This window comes from Anomaloglossus baeobatrachus, unplaced genomic scaffold (genome assembly GCF_048569485.1).
Source record: "Anomaloglossus baeobatrachus isolate aAnoBae1 unplaced genomic scaffold, aAnoBae1.hap1 Scaffold_178, whole genome shotgun sequence".
In the NCBI taxonomy this organism is placed as follows: Eukaryota; Metazoa; Chordata; class Amphibia; order Anura; family Aromobatidae; genus Anomaloglossus; species Anomaloglossus baeobatrachus.
The window spans coordinates 447,662-468,318 of NW_027441948.1; the positions used below are offsets into that span (position 1 = coordinate 447,662).

The window sequence follows — 20,657 nt, forward strand, 5'->3', positions numbered from 1 at the left end:
AAATTGTCTCTCCAGTAAAGGAGACAAACTCTAGCACAGCGCCACCTATTGGAAGTAGCGATCCTAAAAGTCACAAGTGGATTTTTGACAATCCTTTGCAATATGACTCAGGATATATAAGCCAGATCAGAATCCCAATTTGCAGACACGGTGTTTCGGGGTGCTTGCCCCTCGTCAGTGCAAAGTATGGGGGTGTCTGATCTGGCTCATGAGAAAGCTATGTGGGGACCACGGGGGAACACTATTCTCCTTAAGGAGACTTTGCAAGCCAGTCTGGCTGCCAGGTAAGGGGACTTATAGCTGCAATGCCCCTAAAATTCCACGGGGGAACACTATTCTCCTTAAGGAGACTTTGCAAGCCAGTCTGGCTGCCAGGTAAGGGGACTTATAGCTGCAATGCCCCTCTGGGAAATATTCAAATTGTCTCTCCAGTAAAGGAGACAAACTCTAGCACAGCGCCACCTATTGGAAGTAGCGATCCTAAAAGTCACAAGTGGATTTTTGACAATCCTTTGCAATATGACTCAGGATATATAAGCCAGATCAGAATCCCAATTTGCAGACACGGTGTTTCGGGGTGCTTGCCCCTCGTCAGTGCAAAGTATGGGGGTGTCTGATCTGGCTCATGAGAAAGCTATGTGGGGACCACGGGGGAACACTATTCTCCTTAAGGAGACTTTGCAAGCCAGTCTGGCTGCCAGGTAAGGGGACTTATAGCTGCAATGCCCCTAAAATTCCACGGGGGAACACTATTCTCCTTAAGGAGACTTTGCAAGCCAGTCTGGCTGCCAGGTAAGGGGACTTATAGCTGCAATGCCCCTCTGGGAAATATTCAAATTGTCTCTCCAGTAAAGGAGACAAACTCTAGCACAGCGCCACCTATTGGAAGTAGCGATCCTAAAAGTCACAAGTGGATTTTTGACAATCCTTTGCAATATGACTCAGGATATATAAGCCAGATCAGAATCCCAATTTGCAGACACGGTGTTTCGGGGTGCTTGCCCCTCGTCAGTGCAAAGTATGGGGGTGTCTGATCTGGCTCATGAGAAAGCTATGTGGGGACCACGGGGGAACACTATTCTCCTTAAGGAGACTTTGCAAGCCAGTCTGGCTGCCAGGTAAGGGGACTTATAGCTGCAATGCCCCTAAAATTCCACGGGGGAACACTATTCTCCTTAAGGAGACTTTGCAAGCCAGTCTGGCTGCCAGGTAAGGGGACTTATAGCTGCAATGCCCCTCTGGGAAATATTCAAATTGTCTCTCCAGTAAAGGAGACAAACTCTAGCACAGCGCCACCTATTGGAAGTAGCGATCCTAAAAGTCACAAGTGGATTTTTGACAATCCTTTGCAATATGACTCAGGATATATAAGCCAGATCAGAATCCCAATTTGCAGACACGGTGTTTCGGGGTGCTTGCCCCTCGTCAGTGCAAAGTATGGGGGTGTCTGATCTGGCTCATGAGAAAGCTATGTGGGGACCACGGGGGAACACTATTCTCCTTAAGGAGACTTTGCAAGCCAGTCTGGCTGCCAGGTAAGGGGACTTATAGCTGCAATGCCCCTAAAATTCCACGGGGGAACACTATTCTCCTTAAGGAGACTTTGCAAGCCAGTCTGGCTGCCAGGTAAGGGGACTTATAGCTGCAATGCCCCTCTGGGAAATATTCAAATTGTCTCTCCAGTAAAGGAGACAAACTCTAGCACAGCGCCACCTATTGGAAGTAGCGATCCTAAAAGTCACAAGTGGATTTTTGACAATCCTTTGCAATATGACTCAGGATATATAAGCCAGATCAGAATCCCAATTTGCAGACACGGTGTTTCGGGGTGCTTGCCCCTCGTCAGTGCAAAGTATGGGGGTGTCTGATCTGGCTCATGAGAAAGCTATGTGGGGACCACGGGGGAACACTATTCTCCTTAAGGAGACTTTGCAAGCCAGTCTGGCTGCCAGGTAAGGGGACTTATAGCTGCAATGCCCCTAAAATTCCACGGGGGAACACTATTCTCCTTAAGGAGACTTTGCAAGCCAGTCTGGCTGCCAGGTAAGGGGACTTATAGCTGCAATGCCCCTCTGGGAAATATTCAAATTGTCTCTCCAGTAAAGGAGACAAACTCTAGCACAGCGCCACCTATTGGAAGTAGCGATCCTAAAAGTCACAAGTGGATTTTTGACAATCCTTTGCAATATGACTCAGGATATATAAGCCAGATCAGAATCCCAATTTGCAGACACGGTGTTTCGGGGTGCTTGCCCCTCGTCAGTGCAAAGTATGGGGGTGTCTGATCTGGCTCATGAGAAAGCTATGTGGGGACCACGGGGGAACACTATTCTCCTTAAGGAGACTTTGCAAGCCAGTCTGGCTGCCAGGTAAGGGGACTTATAGCTGCAATGCCCCTAAAATTCCACGGGGGAACACTATTCTCCTTAAGGAGACTTTGCAAGCCAGTCTGGCTGCCAGGTAAGGGGACTTATAGCTGCAATGCCCCTCTGGGAAATATTCAAATTGTCTCTCCAGTAAAGGAGACAAACTCTAGCACAGCGCCACCTATTGGAAGTAGCGATCCTAAAAGTCACAAGTGGATTTTTGACAATCCTTTGCAATATGACTCAGGATATATAAGCCAGATCAGAATCCCAATTTGCAGACACGGTGTTTCGGGGTGCTTGCCCCTCGTCAGTGCAAAGTTAGTGTTTTGAACTGGAGTCGTTGGGTGATGGGAAGCCAGTGAAGGGATTGGCAGAGTGGCGAGGCTGGGGAGTAGCGAGGGGAGAGGTGGATTAAGCGGGCCGCAGAGTTTAGGATAGATTGGAGGGGTGCAAGAGTGTTGGAAGGGAGGCCAGAGAGCAGGAGGTTGCAGTAGTCGAGGCGGGAGATGATGAGGGCATGCACTAATGTTTTTGCTGATTCTTGGTTAAGGAAAGCACGGATCCGGGAGATGTTTTTGAGTTGTAATCGGCATGAGGTGAAGAGGGCTTGGATGTGTGGCTTGAAGGATAGAGCAGAGTCGAGGGTCACTCCAAGGCAACGAGCTTGTGAGACTGGGGAGAGTAAGCAACCATCGAGTTTGATGGAAAGGCTTGTTGGAGGAGATGAGTGAGGAGGAGGAAAGACAATGAATTCTGTTTTGTCCATGTTAAGTTTTAGGAATCGCACAGAGAAGAAGGATGAAATAGCAGACAGACATTGTGGGATTCTGGTTAGTAGAGAGGTAATGTCAGGTCCATTATACTAGCAAACACTCAGTGTACCTAGTGGCATCCTATCTGTGGCTATTGGACTTTGCTATAGTCCCACTAGTGCCAAGACATTTGCAGAGCGCATCTGCCTGCGTTGCACACTCCAACTAATTATAAGTAAGCCATTATACTAGCAAACACTCAGTGTACCTAGTGGCATCCTATACGTGGCTATTGGACCTTGCTATAGTCCCACTAGTGCCAAGACATTTGCAGAGCGCATCTGCCTGCGTTGCACACTCCAACTAATTATAAGTAAGCCATTATACTAGCAAACACTCAGTGTACCTAGTGGCATCCTATACGTGGCTATTGGACTTTGCTATAGTCCCACTAGTGCAAAGACATTTGCAGAGCACGTCTGCCTGCATTGCACACTCCAACTTTTTTAAACTAAGCAATTTTACTAGCAAACACTCAGTGTACCTAGTGGCATCCTATACGTGGCTATTGGACTTTGCTATAGTCCCACTAGTGCCAAGACATTTGCAGAGCGCATCTGCCTGCGTTGCACACTCCAACTAATTTTAACTTAACCATTATACTAGAAAACACTCAGTGTACCTAGTGGCATCCTATACGTGGCTATTGGACTTTGCTATAGTCCCACTAGTGCCAAGACATTTGCAGAGCGCATCTGCCTGCGTTGCACACTCCAACTAATTATAAGTAAGCCATTATACTAGCAAACACTCAGTGTACCTAGTGGCATCCTATACGTGGCTATTGGACCTTGCTATAGTCCCACTAGTGCCAAGACATTTGCAGAGCGCATCTGCCTGCGTTGCACACTCCAACTAATTATAAGTAAGCCATTATACTAGCAAACACTCAGTGTACCTAGTGGCATCCTATACGTGGCTATTGGACTTTGCTATAGTCCCACTAGTGCCAAGACATTTGCAGAGCGCATCTGCCTGCGTTGCACACTCCAACTAATTATAAGTAAGCCATTATACTAGCAAACACTCAGTGTACCTAGTGGCATCCTATACGTGGCTATTGGACCTTGCTATAGTCCCACTAGTGCCAAGACATTTGCAGAGCGCATCTGCCTGCGTTGCACACTCCAACTAATTATAAGTAAGCCATTATACTAGCAAACACTCAGTGTACCTAGTGGCATCCTATCTGTGGCTATTGGACTTTGCTATAGTCCCACTAGTGCCAAGACATTTGCAGAGCGCATCTGCCTGCGTTGCACACTCCAACTAATTACAAGTAAGCCATTATACTAGCAAACACTCAGTGTACCTAGTGGCATCCTATACGTGGCTATTGGACTTTGCTATAGTCCCACTAGTGCCAAGACATTTGCAGAGCGCATCTGCCTGCGTTGCATACTCCAACTAATTATAACTAATAATAACATTTATGATTATGTACTTAATTGTAGAACACTGGGTAAAACAGACACAGAAAAAGACTTGGGTGTATGGGTGGATGGTAAACTTCACTTTAGTGGACAGTGTCAGGCAGCTGCTGCCAGGGCTAATAAAATAATGGGATGTATTAAAAGAGGTATAAGTGTTCATGAAAAAAATATAGTTCTACCTCTGTACAAGTCACTAGTGCGACCGCACTTAGAATACTGTGTACAATTCTGGTCACCGATATATAAGAAGGACATAGCTGAACTGGAGAGGGTGCAGAGAAGAGCGACCAAGATTATTAGAGGAATGGGGGGGCTGCAATACGAAGACAGGTTATTAAACTTGGGGTTATTTAGTTTGGAAAAACGAAGGCTTAGGGGAGATCTAATCACAATGTATAAATATATGAGGGGACAGTACAGAGACCTTTCCAAAGATCTATTTACACCTAGGCCTGCGACTGGAACACGGGGGCATCTGCTACGTCTTGAGGAAAGAAGGTTTAATCATAATCACAGACGAGGATTCTTTACTGTACGAGCAGTGAGACTATGGAACTCTCTGCCGCATGATGTTGTAATGAGTGATTCACTACTAACATTTAAGCAGAGACTGGACGCCTTTCTTGAAAAATTTAATATAACCAGTTATGTATATTAGATTTTATGACAGGGTATTGATCCAGGGAACTAGTCTGATTGCCGGATGTGGAGTCAGGAAGGAAATTTTTTCCCCATTGGAACTTGTTTGCCACATTGGGGTTTTTTTTGCCTTCCTCTGGATCAACATGTTAGGCTACGGGTTGAACTAGATGGACTTAGAGTCTCCCTTCAACCTTAAAAACTATGATACTATGAAACTATGATGATACTATGATAAGTAAGCCATTATACTAGCAAACACTCAGTGTACCTAGTGGCATCCTATACGTGGCTATTGGACTTTGCTATAGTCCCACTAGTGCCAAGACATTTGCAGAGCGCATCTGCCTGCGTTGCACACTCCAACTAATTTTAACTTAGCCATTATACTAGCAAACACTCAGTGTACCTAGTGGCATCCTATACGTGGCTATTGGACTTTGCTATAGTCCCACTAGTGCCAAGACATTTGCAGAGCGCATCTGCCTGCGTTGCACACTCCAACTAATTATAAGTAAGCCATTATACTAGCAAACACTCAGTGTACCTAGTGGCATCCTATACGTGGCTATTGGACTTTGCTATAGTCCCACTAGTGCAAAGACATTTGCAGAGCACGTCTGCCTGCATTGCACACTCCAACTTTTTTAAACTAAGCAATTTTACTAGCAAACACTCAGTGTACCTAGTGGCATCCTATACGTGGCTATTGGACTTTGCTATAGTCCCACTAGTGCCAAGACATTTGCAGAGCGCATCTGCCTGCGTTGCACACTCCAACTAATTTTAACTTAACCATTATACTAGCAAACACTCAGTGTACCTAGTGGCATCCTATACGTGGCTATTGGACTTTGCTATAGTCCCACTAGTGCCAAGACATTTGCAGAGCGCATCTGCCTGCGTTGCACACTCCAACTAATTATAAGTAAGCCATTATACTAGCAAACACTCAGTGTACCTAGTGGCATCCTATACGTGGCTATTGGACCTTGCTATAGTCCCACTAGTGCCAAGACATTTGCAGAGCGTATCTGCCTGCGTTGCACACTCCAACTAATTATAAGTAAGCCATTATACTAGCAAACACTCAGTGTACCTAGTGGCATCCTATACGTGGCTATTGGACTTTGCTATAGTCCCACTAGTGCCAAGACATTTGCAGAGCGCATCTGCCTGCGTTGCACACTCCAACTAATTATAAGTAAGCCATTATACTAGCAAACACTCAGTGTACCTAGTGGCATCCTATACGTGGCTATTGGACCTTGCTATAGTCCCACTAGTGCCAAGACATTTGCAGAGCGCATCTGCCTGCGTTGCACACTCCAACTAATTATAAGTAAGCCATTATACTAGCAAACACTCAGTGTACCTAGTGGCATCCTATCTGTGGCTATTGGACTTTGCTATAGTCCCACTAGTGCCAAGACATTTGCAGAGCGCATCTGCCTGCGTTGCACACTCCAACTAATTATAAGTAAGCCATTATACTAGCAAACACTCAGTGTACCTAGTGGCATCCTATACGTGGCTATTGGACTTTGCTATAGTCCCACTAGTGCCAAGACATTTGCAGAGCGCATCTGCCTGCGTTGCACACTCCAACTAATTATAAGTAAGCCATTATACTAGCAAACACTCAGTGTACCTAGTGGCATCCTATACGTGGCTATTGGACTTTGCTATAGTCCCACTAGTGCCAAGACATTTGCAGAGCGCAACTGCCTGCGTTGCACACTCCAACTAATTTTAACTTAGCCATTATACTAGCAAACACTCAGTGTACCTAGTGGCATCCTATACGTGGCTATTGGACTTTGCTATAGTCCCACTAGTGCCAAGACATTTGCAGAGCGCATCTGCCTGCGTTGCACACTCCAACTAATTATAAGTAAGCCATTATACTAGCAAACACTCAGTGTACCTAGTGGCATCCTATACGTGGCTATTGGACTTTGCTATAGTCCCACTAGTGCCAAGACATTTGCAGAGCGCATCTGCCTGCGTTGCACACTCCAACTAATTTTAACTTAGCCATTATACTAGCAAACACTCAGTGTACCTAGTGGCATCCTATACGTGGCTATTGGACTTTGCTATAGTCCCACTAGTGCAAAGACATTTGCAGAGCACGTCTGCCTGCATTGCACACTCCAACTTTTTTAAACTAAGCAATTTTACTAGCAAACACTCAGTGTACCTAGTGGCATCCTATACGTGGCTATTGGACTTTGCTATAGTCCCACTAGTGCCAAGACATTTGCAGAGCGCATCTGCCTGCGTTGCACACTCCAACTAATTATAAGTAAGCCATTATACTAGCAAACACTCAGTGTACCTAGTGGCATCCTATCTGTGGCTATTGGACTTTGCTATAGTCCCACTAGTGCCAAGACATTTGCAGAGCGCATCTGCCTGCGTTGCACACTCCAACTAATTATAAGTAAGCCATTATACTAGCAAACACTCAGTGTACCTAGTGGCATCCTATACGTGGCTATTGGACCTTGCTATAGTCCCACTAGTGCCAAGACATTTGCAGAGCGCATCTGCCTGCGTTGCACACTCCAACTAATTATAAGTAAGCCATTATACTAGCAAACACTCAGTGTACCTAGTGGCATCCTATACGTGGCTATTGGACCTTGCTATAGTCCCACTAGTGCCAAGACATTTGCAGAGCGCATCTGCCTGCGTTGCATACTCCAACTAATTATAAGTAAGCCATTATTATTATTATTATTATTATTTATTATTATAGCGCCATTTATTCCATGGCGCTTTACAAGTGAAAGGGTATACGTACAACAATCATTAACAGTACATAACAGACTGGTACAGGAGGAGAGAGGACCCTGCCCGCGAGGGCTTACAGTCTACAGGGAATGGGTGATGGTACAATAGGTGAGGACAGAGCTGGTTGCGCAGTGGTCTACTGGACTGATGGCTGTTGTAGGTTATAGGCTTGTTGGAAGAGGTGGGTCTTGAGGTTCCTCTTGAAGCTTTCCACGGTAGGGGAGAGTCTGATGTGCTGAGGTAGAGCATTCCAAAGTATGGGGGATGCACGGGAGAAATCTTGTACGCGATTGTGGGAAGAGGAGATAAGGGAGGAGCAGAGAAGGAGATCTTGTGAGGATCTGAGGTTGCGTGCAGGTAGGTACCGGGAGACTAGGTCACAGATGTAGGGAGGAGACAGGTTGTGCATGGCTTTGTATGTCATAGTTAGTGTTTTGAACTGGAGTCGTTGGGTGATGGGAAGCCAGTGAAGGGATTGGCAGAGTGGCGAGGCTGGGGAGTAGTGAGGGGAGAGGTGGATTAAGCGGGCCGCAGAGTTTAGGATAGATTGGAGGGGTGCAAGAGTGTTGGAAGGGAGGCCAGAGAGCAGGAGGTTGCAGTAGTCGAGGCGGGAGATGATGAGGGCATGCACTAATGTTTTTGATGATTCTTGGTTAAGGAAAGCACGGATCCGGGAGATGTTTTTGAGTTGTAATCGGCATGAGGTGAAGAGGGCTTGGATGTGTGGCTTGAAGGATAGAGCAGAGTCGAGGGTCACTCCAAGGCAACGAGCTTGTGAGACTGGGGAGAGTAAGCAACCATCGAGTTTGATGGAAAGGCTTGTTGGAGGAGATGAGTGAGGAGGAGGAAAGACAATGAATTCTGTTTTGTCCATGTTAAGTTTTAGGAATCGCACAGAGTAGAAGGATGAAATAGCAGACAGACATTGTGGGATTCTGGTTAGTAGAGAGGTAATGTCAGGTCCATTATACTAGCAAACACTCAGTGTACCTAGTGGCATCCTATCTGTGGCTATTGGACTTTGCTATAGTCCCACTAGTGCCAAGACATTTGCAGAGCGCATCTGCCTGCGTTGCACACTCCAACTAATTATAAGTAAGCCATTATACTAGCAAACACTCAGTGTACCTAGTGGCATCCTATACGTGGCTATTGGACCTTGCTATAGTCCCACTAGTGCCAAGACATTTGCAGAGCGCATCTGCCTGCGTTGCACACTCCAACTAATTATAAGTAAGCCATTATACTAGCAAACACTCAGTGTACCTAGTGGCATCCTATACGTGGCTATTGGACTTTGCTATAGTCCCACTAGTGCAAAGACATTTGCAGAGCACGTCTGCCTGCATTGCACACTCCAACTTTTTTAAACTAAGCAATTATACTAGCAAACACTCAGTGTACCTAGTGGCATCCTATACGTGGCTATTGGACTTTGCTATAGTCCCACTAGTGCCAAGACATTTGCAGAGCGCATCTGCCTGCGTTGCACACTCCAACTAATTATAAGTAAGCCATTATACTAGCAAACACTCAGTGTACCTAGTGGCATCCTATACGTGGCTATTGGACATTGCTATAGTCCCACTAGTGCCAAGACATTTGCAGAGCGCATCTGCCTGCGTTGCACACTCCAACTAATTATAAGTAAGCCATTATACTAGCAAACACTCAGTGTACCTAGTGGCATCCTATACGTGGCTATTGGACTTTGCTATAGTCCCACTAGTGCCAAGACATTTGCAGAGCGCATCTGCCTGCGTTGCACACTCCAACTAATTATAAGTAAGCCATTATACTAGCAAACACTCAGTGTACCTAGTGGCATCCTATACGTGGCTATTGGACTTTGCTATAGTCCCACTAGTGCCAAGACATTTGCAGAGCGCATCTGCCTGCGTTGCACACTCCAACTAATTTTAACTTAGCCATTATACTAGCAAACACTCAGTGTACCTAGTGGCATCCTATACGTGGCTATTGGACTTTGCTATAGTCCCACTAGTGCCAAGACATTTGCAGAGCGCATCTGCCTGCGTTGCCCACTCCAACTAATTATAAGTAAGCCATTATACTAGCAAACACTCAGTGTACCTAGTGGCATCCTATACGTGGCTATTGGACTTTGCTATAGTCCCACTAGTGCCAAGACATTTGCAGAGCGCATCTGCCTGCGTTGCACACTCCAACTAATTTTAACTTAGCCATTATACTAGCAAACACTCAGTGTACCTAGTGGCATCCTATACGTGGCTATTGGACTTTGCTATAGTCCCACTAGTGCCAAGACATTTGCAGAGCGCATCTGCCTGCGTTGCACACTCCAACTCATTATAACTAAGTTGCATTGTCAGGGATATTTATTCTTTATTATTCTGCTGTTAATAAAGCTAGACCACCACTGCAATCTTCACCACCTCTCAATTTTTACTACCACATTTTCAGTCCACAATCTTGTCGCAATCAACATGAGTGGCAAAATGACAGATGCTGGTGGAAAGGGGAAGAGGCGTGGTGGAAAAGGCAAAAAAGGTTTTGTCTGTGGGGAAAGTGCAGCAGCACTGAATACACGTTCAGAGACAACGCTGGCAGCTGGACACGACAAAATCTCCAAGGCGTAACTGGAGAGCTCTGGCCATTTTTCTAGGTTTGAAGCCCAAAAGGAGCAAGGCTCCAGTTGCACAGCCATGGCATCGATGTTCATTTGGAGATACTCCTGTATCATCCTCTCCAGCCGTTGAGTATGTGTCAGACTTGTTGTCTCTGGTGGCCTTGCAAAAGAGGGTCTAAAAAAATTATGAAAAGATTCCATAAAATTGCTGTTACCGGCACCAGATACGGTCCTACTGGTACGGGTAGACTGTTGAAGATGACGAGACCGTCCCATGTTTGTCAAGTTACAACTGGGAGATTCCCTCCCTGCACCTGCACGGTTGTTTGGTGGAAAAGCCGAGCTAAGATCGAGTAACAGCTTCTGCTGATACTCCTGCATACGTGCGTCCCTTTCTATGGCTGGAATTATGTCACAAAATTTGGACTTGTACCGGGGATCTAATAGTGTGGCAATCCAGTAGTCATCATCACTTCTAATTTTGACAATACGACTGTCATGTTGGAGGTAGTGCAACAAAAAGGCACTCATGTGTCTTGCGCAGCCATGCGGACCAAGTCCACGCTGTGTTTGTGGCATAGAGGTGCTACCCGTTCTTTCTTCCTCTGACATCTCCCCCCAACCTCTTTCAACTGAAATTTGACCAAGGTCTCCCTCATCCGCTGAGTCTTCCATGTCCATGGACAGTTCGTCCTCCATTTCTTCATGTTCTCCTGCACCTTGCTCAACATTTCGCCTGCTACTATGCGCCCTTGTCGATCCCTGTTCCCCATGGTCCCATGCCTGCTGCGTTGGTGATGATGAACGTCTGGACCTTGGTGATGTTGTTGTCCCTTGCGCATATGAATCCTCCTGTAGTTCCTCCCCTTCATGTTGTCCCACCCCCTGACTCCGAATAGTGTTTAGCGTGTGCTCCAGCATGTAAATGACTGGAATCGTCATGCTGATAATGGCATTGTCAGAGCTAAACATATTCGTCGCCATGTCGAAACTGTGCAGAAGGGTGCATAGGTCCTTGATCTGAGACCACTCCATCAGGGTGATCTGCCCCACCTCTGCATCTCGTTGGCCCAGGCTATACGTCATGACGTATTGCACCAGGGCTCTGCGGTGCTGCCACAGTCGCTGTAACATGTGGAGAGTTGAATTCCAGCATGTCGCCACATCGCATTTCAGGCGATGAACCGGCAGGCCGAAAGACTTCTGGAGCGATGCAAGTCGCTCTGCTGCGGCGCTTGAACGGCGGAAGTGAGCTGACAGTTTTCGTGCCCTGTTCAGAAGGCCATCTAGGCCGGGATAGTGTGTTAAAAATTGCTGGACGACAAGGTTCAACACGTGAGCCATACAAGGTACGTGTGTCACAATGCCCAGGCGAAGTGCCGCACCCAGGTTTGCAGCATTGTCGCACACGGCCTTACCAGGCTGCAGGTTGAGTGGAGACAACCATTTATTAAACTCGGACCGCAGAGCTGACCACAACTCCTCAGCTGTGTGACTCTTATTCCCAAGACATGTCAAGCTAAAGACCGCCTGATGCCGTTACGCTCTGCTGCCAGCATAGTAATGAGGCGTGCGTGATTCCTTCTGCGCAGTGAGAACGCTGGTGGCCTGACCAGGCAGGCTTGGGGCGGAGGTGGAGGACCCAGATGAGGTGGAGGATGCAGAAGCTGTGGCGGAACTTGGACAGACAGAGGATTGACACACAAGTCGTGGGGACGGCAAGACTTGTGCAGCAGACCCTTCACCATCTATCACCATAGTTACCCAGTGCCCAGTCAGCGACATGTAACGTCCCTGTCCATGCTTACTGGTCCAAGTATCGGTGGTGAAATGCACCCGTTCACACACAGAGTTTCTCAAGGAAGCGGTGATGTTGTGTGCGACATGCTGGTGTAGCACGGGCACACCTTTCTTAGAGAAGTAGTGGCGACTAGGCATCTGGTACTGGGGCACAGCGACAGACATAAGGTCTCTAAAATCCTGTGTGTCCACTAGGCGGAAAGGCAGCATTTCGGTAGCCAACAGCTTACAGAGGGATAGAGTCAACCTCTTAGCTTTGTCATGGGTCGGAGGAAGTGGCCTTTTATTTGACCACATCTGAGGGACAGAGATCTGGCTGCTGTGTGTAGACGGTGTTGAGTAGGGTGTCCCTGGAAAAATGCAGGTTTGTGAGGAAAGTGCAGGCGGAGACATGATGTTGCCTTCATCCAACGTTGGTGCTATCGATGTCTGAGAGAGCTGTACACACTCACTTGTTTCCCCTTCCAAACCAACTGACGACCTTACAAGCAAACTGCCTGTTGCGGTTACAGTGGTGGAAGTTTGGCGTGGAAAAACAGGTGTGACAGCTGTCCCCACAGTCCTAGAAGATGAAGAGCGCGCGGATGCACTGGAAGGGGCGGGCGGTGGATGGTTCGCTCTTGCAGCATTGCAGCACAGTGAGCTTCCCACCGGGACCTATGATATTTATTCATGTGACGATTCATGGAAGAAGTTGTCAAACTGCTGAGGTTTTGACCTCTACTAAGAGAATCATGACAAATTTTACATATCACATGATTTGGGCGATCTTTTTCTATGTCAAAAAAGGACCAGGCTAGGCAAGGCTTAGAGGCCATGCGACCTGTTGATCCACCCCGAATAATGCTCATAGGCAGAGTGGTGGCTGAGGATGCAGTTGTAGACGTGCTACCAGTGCTCCGACTCTGTCCAGGAAGGCGCAAGGTAACTTCGTCGTCGGTTGCATCCTCCTCCACCGCCTCTGTTGACCTCCTCGAGTGCCTGACTGGGGGTTGACAGTAGGTGGGATCTAGAACTTCATCATCAATTGTTGTGTTTGCACTCCCCTCCCCCTCAGACCGAGCCTCTTCTTGCCCTGACCGAATATTTAAGTTGTCATCCCAATCGGGTATCTGCGTCTCATCTTCATCAGTATGTTCCTCATTGTCTATAACCACAGGTGTTACAGTTTGTGACAAAGGGTCAACATTATGCTCAGAAACTTGGTCCTCACGGCCTGAATCAGAGTCACAAAGGTTCTGGGCATCACTGCAGACCATTTCCTGTTCTGTACTCACTGTAGCTTGGGAGCAGACCTCTGATTCCCAGGCTATAGTGTGACTGAACAGCTCTGCAGACTCAGCCATCTCAGTTCCACCATACTGTGCAGGGCTGATGGAGACTTCAGAGCTGGGAGAAATCAAGTGTGATTGGGATGACAACTCAGAGGACTGGTGTTTTTTGGATGCGGTACTTGAAGTGGCTGAGAGGGCACTTGTTGGACCACTTGAGATCCATTCAAGCATTTTCCTTTTTTGCCCATCATCTACCTTTCTTCCTGTTGTTCGTGTCCGTAAAAAAGGGAGCACATCGGATTGTCCACGGTAAGTAGTAGACATCTTACTTTTGCTGGTAGATGGTCTATCTTCAGCAGATGATAATGGAGCTTTGCCACTTTCCCCACAGACAAAACCTTTTTTGCCTTTTCCACCACGCCTCTTCCCCTTTCCACCAGCATCTGTCATTTTGCCACTCATGTTGATTGCGACAAGATTGTGGACTGAAAATGTGGTAGTAAAAATTGAGAGGTGGTGAAGATTGCAGTGGTGGTCTAGCTTTATTAACAGCAGAATAATAAAGAATAAATATCCCTGACAATGCAACTTAGTTATAATGAGTTGGAGTGTGCAACGCAGGCAGATGCGCTCTGCAAATGTCTTGGCACTAGTGGGACTATAGCAAAGTCCAATAGCCACGTATAGGATGCCACTAGGTACACTGAGTGTTTGCTAGTATAATGGCTAAGTTAAAATTAGTTGGAGTGTGCAACGCAGGCAGATGCGCTCTGCAAATGTCTTGGCACTAGTGGGACTATAGCAAAGTCCAATAGCCACGTATAGGATGCCACTAGGTACACTGAGTGTTTGCTAGTATAATGGCTTACTTATAATTAGTTGGAGTGTGCAACGCAGGCAGATGCGCTCTGCAAATGTCTTGGCACTAGTGGGACTATAGCAAAGTCCAATAGCCACGTATAGGATGCCACTAGGTACACTGAGTGTTTGCTAGTATAATGGCTAAGTTAAAATTAGTTGGAGTGTGCAACGCAGGCAGATGCGCTCTGCAAATGTCTTGGCACTAGTGGGACTATAGCAAAGTCCAATAGCCACGTATAGGATGCCACTAGGTACACTGAGTGTTTGCTAGTATAATGGCTTACTTATAATTAGTTGGAGTGTGCAACGCAGGCAGATGCGCTCTGCAAATGTCTTGGCACTAGTGGGACTATAGCAAAGTCCAATAGCCACGTATAGGATGCCACTAGGTACACTGAGTGTTTGCTAGTATAATGGCTTACTTATAATTAGTTGGAGTGTGCAACGCAGGCAGATGCGCTCTGCAAATGTCTTGGCACTAGTGGGACTATAGCAAAGTCCAATAGCCACAGATAGGATGCCACTAGGTACACTGAGTATTTGCTAGTATAATGGCTTACTTATAATTAGTTGGAGTGTGCAACGCAGGCAGATGCGCTCTGCAAATGTCTTGGCACTAGTGGGACTATAGCAAAGTCCAATAGCCACGTATAGGATGCCACTAGGTACACTGAGTGTTTGCTAGTATAATGGCTAAGTTAAAATTAGTTGGAGTGTGCAACGCAGGCAGATGCGCTCTGCAAATGTCTTGGCACTAGTGGGACTATAGCAAAGTCCAATAGCCACGTATAGGATGCCACTAGGTACACTGAGTGTTTGCTAGTAAAATTGCTTAGTTTAAAAAAGTTGGAGTGTGCAATGCAGGCAGACGTGCTCTGCAAATGTCTTTGCACTAGTGGGACTATAGCAAAGTCCAATAGCCACAGATAGGATGCCACTAGGTACACTGAGTTTTTGCTAGTATAATGGCTTACTTATAATTAGTTGGAGTGTGCAACGCAGGCAGATGCGCTCTGCAAATGTCTTGGCACTAGTGGGACTATAGCAAGGTCCAATAGCCACGTATAGGATGCCACTAGGTACACTGAGTGTTTGCTAGTATAATGGCTTACTTATAATTAGTTGGAGTGTGCAACGCAGGCAGATGCGCTCTGCAAATGTCTTGGCACTAGTGGGACTATAGCAAGGTCCAATAGCCACGTATAGGATGCCACTAGGTACACTGAGTGTTTGCTAGTATAATGGCTTACTTATAATTAGTTGGAGTGTGCAACGCAGGCAGATGCGCTCTGCAAATGTCTTGGCACTAGTGGGACTATAGCAAGGTCCAATAGCCACGTATAGGATGCCACTAGGTACACTGAGTGTTTGCTAGTATAATGGCTTACTTATAATTAGTTGGAGTGTGCAACGCAGGCAGATGCGCTCTGCAAATGTCTTGGCACTAGTGGGACTATAGCAAGGTCCAATAGCCACGAATAGGATGCCACTAGGTACACTGAGTGTTTGCTAGTATATATGGCAAAATTATAGATGGAAAGGGAGAAGGGGAGGGGGGGAGAGAGGAGGATGTAATTGACTACAAGGGTATGAGTTATGAGTGATCATAGGGATAGTGTTACATAAGTGGAAATACCTATGGAGGACCGGATGTGTAAGCGCATACCTTATACAAACCTATAGAGTGCTGATGGGTGAGAGTGTGATGTTAGATATAAGACATCCTATAGTGAATAGTGAGCCGTAATCAAGTGCAACAGGGATATTTCACGTGACTATGGGAACATGGAAGGTAAACAAAGGGGAGAAAAAACTGTTAGACAAGGTAATCAGACATAATGTAACCAGTTGATCAGACATGACAAACATGACAAATAAAAAACAAGGAAGAATGGAACTCCATACATAGTGGAACCATATATAGTGTGAACACGAAAAAGAACCGGGCGTTAGAAAAAATGTGCACGGCCCAATGAATCAAGTCGGTTCTTCATATTCATGGTTTAAGCCCTTGGGTTCCAACGTGCCCAGAGTATATATCCAGAAAGATTCCCTTTCTTTGAGCTTCCTAATTCTATTGCCTCCTCTGCGTATGGCTGGGACATGTTCGATGACTTGGAATCTTAATTGGGCCACTGTGTGATTATGCGTCACAAAATGGTGTGGGACTGGTAATAGAATCTGCTTACAATGTATTGTTGACTTGTGCTTAGCACAAAAAAAGGGAATCTTTCTGGATATGTACTCTGGACACATTAAAACCCAAGGGCTTAAACCGTGAATATGAAGTACAGACTTGATTCATTGGGCCGTGCACCATGTCACCATGTGTGCAATTGCATTGTCCAATGGCTCACAATGGTTATGCGTTTTCATTGGATGGATAATCGAAGCCATGTTTTTTTCCTTTCTCTTGGGTTTGTTGTGTGAGTAGCCTATAGGATTAAGTTAGTTACCGCAGGCAGTGGATTTAGCTTCCTGTCTTTGGTCCAGTGGTAGATTGATTGTTTGGTCTATGAGCTGTTATGGGTTTTAATCCAGGTGAATGCCCATGGGCTGCCTATAACTGTGTGAAATATGTAGTTTTACTGGGCTGGGATGAGAGAATCCATCGAAGCATGGTGTAGGGATTGTGGTTCCTGTGTGCTAAGAAGAAAGGCTAGCACCAGCCAGAAAGCCCCATTACAGCCAATAATCAACCGCTAGCCGCTGGAACTCGTTGCTCTAGATCATGTCAAACTCTCACCAAGCAGGAATAGATACATTAGCCCACCATCCCACCCAAAGAGCAACTTCTGCTGCGCAGCTGGCTTTCTAGGCAGCAGCGCTATTGTGATGTCAGCGGGGGACATTGTGACAAGCCAGTGTTCCGTCACTTCATGTTGTGCACTGTTCAAACGGAAAATACATCAACAGGCAGACTACAGAAAAGCTTACTGACAAAGGATAGAGAGGGGCTTTCTCAGAGGGCTTTTTACAGTTTGTCTATTCCCAATTAGCCGTTTAAGTATGCTTAATGAAAGTACTAATTCTTTCATAGGCCGCCCATTCTTAGTATTTGACGTTCCTTATATTGCGGTATCAGGCTTCGCAGCAGGTTGCAAAACATTCATCACCCATGACTGTCCCCAATTGGGCTCAGAAGCTAAATGTCTATCATGACCTCTCTTTTTGAAAGTCCAAGAGCAAGCAAACTCTTCCTCCAGGAGAGGGAGCCAACAGATCACTAAAGACATCATCATTGCTCAAAGAAAACACCGAAAAACAATGGAAGCTTTAATTGGAGTGGAATCTGATAGACAGCACCTGATGCCAAGTCTGCATCTTCTAACACCTGCAGTCACTGCAGCAGCTGAATCCAATGTGTCCAAAAGGGATCTATTCTATTCAATTGCAAATGATCTAGATAAGACTGAGAATAAGATACTGCACGGGACATAGCAGAGTTGGTCAAGTTGAGTGGAGATGAGTTTGCTATTTGGCACAGCTTTTGCATCAATAAAGCAAGTAAAAGGTGTGAAAGATAAAAAAAAAGGGTGAAAGTGTGAAAAGTGAATTGGCCAAATTGAGGTGCATATAAAGTTTTTGCTTTCTTTCAATTCACTAATGAGGCTCATTTGAATCAGGTGAATTGAGTTCTGCTTTTGGAAACTCGGTTAAGAAGGGGTGCACCGGTCCTGGAGGTACTGCAATACCAGGTCAATGCGTGGAGTGGACAGAGCAAGATTTTTTCCATCTCCTTGTTCTAAAAATCCATTTAATATATGGTCCCTAGAGAGGGGACGTATCAGATATTAAACTGATAAGAACAGATTTAATTTTTTTTTTTTCTGTTTATCAGTAGGACTTCAAAATAACAAAGGTGATCGCCTCCCGTTGCCTGGGAACCGTCCAGGCACAAGAGGGCTATGTGTCACCAGAAGGCGCACACACTCCCTCAAGGCCGGCAGACGTGCAATCCCAGGCACCTTCCAGTACCGACCAAGGTAGCGTCCTCCGAAACTACACTTGATCTTAGCCAAAAGGCTGAGAAGCTATAACCCGAATTGGTTACGGCCTTGAGTGGCACCCTGGCCTATACCGGACACATCTTAGGGAGAGGGAGACAAACCCACGCCTACAGAAGACATTTTGTCACCCAAGCCAAACCCTTGAAAAGGCTGTTTTGCAGAGCAAAAACAAGGAGAATGGTACTTTTTGCAGCCGCCGCCCACTGCAATGAATCTGAATAACTCCTCCTTTTGGGCACAAGCACCTCCCCTCCCCCTTGCAGTCTTTCCAATTCATGATACAAAAAGACGGACGGACAGGACAGGACAGGACCATCTGCCTGACTTTCCGTCACTGCCACCCTTTGCCATCCTTGCCCGTAGAAAGCCCTTTCATCATCCCCAAACCCTAATCTTTTCCCTTCCCTTCCCAGCTGCGTCTCACTCCCTTTCATTAGGAAGTGAGCGCAGCCTTTTCTCCGTTCTGCACATGCGCGACGTTAAACACAAATGCGCAGGCGTGCGTTCCATTAGCCTCACTGCATTCCACTCCCATACAGGAAGTGGGCACAGCTATTACTACGGTCGCACATAAAAGAACCCACGGCCACCACTGCACATAGCTGACTCCACCACAGGACACCCACTTCTACACCAACGCAGGTAAGACAGGATCGGCACCTCTATGCTCCCGTTACAATCAGGCTCAGTCACCATGTGATAACGCTCTCAACTCTTTAGTTGCAGGCTCCCCTTGCTTCACCTCCATTGGCTGTGCTGCCATTTCCTCTCCCACCTGGAAGTTATACTTTATTCCACTATTTTCCTGTTTCTCTCTTCCCCCTTTTCCCATAACCTACTTTTATCTGCATTTGTGGGGTATCTATATGCTATTTACATCATAGTTTTATTCATTAATATGGAAGGGAAGAGTGCCCATGAGAGTGTTGAACTGCGGAGAGCAAAAGATTAAGCTGCTCCGATTTGCCACCATTGATAAGCTGTTCTCAGTAGATACACATGCTATCCAAACAGCAGCATCCACCATTGCTTCAGCCCACCCATTCAGTGACAGCTCACCAAGTCAGCCAGAGGAGTGGTGTAAGGAATTACACGTAGGCACTGACTCCACACCTTCACATCACAAGAAGGGGGTCTACAGGCTAGTGCAAGAATACGAGCAAGTCTTCAGCAAACATCCGCTAGACTTTTGAAAAATAAAAGGGGTCAATCACTACATCCCCACAAGTGCACACCCACCCATCAAAGAGAGATATAAGCCAAATCTACCTGCACATTACCAGTGTACCAAGGACATGTTGAGCAACATGAAGGAGGCTGGGGTTATCCGTGACAGTTGTAGCCTCTGGGCAGCTCCGTTGGTCCTGTTAAAGAAGAAGGACAGCACCACTCCCCTGTATTGAGGAATAGCTAGCTGCATTGACAACTGCAAATTATTTTTCTACCCTTGATCTCACTAGTCACTATTGGCAAGTGTCCGTTGCTGAGGCAGACCGGAAGAAGACCGCCTTTGCCACCCCGATGGGTCTCTGCGAGTTCAAAAGCATGCCCTTCGAGCTGTGCAATTTGCCAGGAACCTTCCAGAGGCTGATGGAATGCTGCTTGGGACACCGAAACTTTGAAACGGTACTGCTATACCTTTATGATGTTATTGTTTATTCTAACGCAAACAAGATTTTAGGGTGTATAAAAAGGGAGATTAGATCCGATGATCCCAACGTATTGTTACCCCTCTATAAATCACTTGTAAGGCCACATCTGGAATATGGGGTAAAGTCCTGAGCAGGTTGATAACCATTGGTTTGAGCATGGTAGGGTGTAGTACGCATCTTCCTGCATTGGTAAAAGCTGCAGAAGTCCTTGAAGATTTCCGCTTCAAAGGCAGTGCCTTGATCTGTGAGGACTCTCTCTGAGTAGCCATGAGGTCTGCATAAGTGTGCTTGGAAGACCTTCGCTGCAGTATGGGCCATTAGATCTTTGACTTGTACCACAACCATAAATCTCGAGTAGTTGTCTACCATCGTAAGTGCATACGTGAGCTCACCTCGA

The 20,657-nt window shown here is 46.4% G+C and overlaps 1 pseudogene; it reads right to left on the reverse strand.

Moving 5' to 3' along the window:
• Positions 1-18,259: 18,259 nt before the first annotated feature.
• Positions 18,260-18,465, reverse strand: LOC142260763 (U2 spliceosomal RNA; annotated as a pseudogene).
• Positions 18,466-20,657: the final 2,192 nt, after the last annotated feature.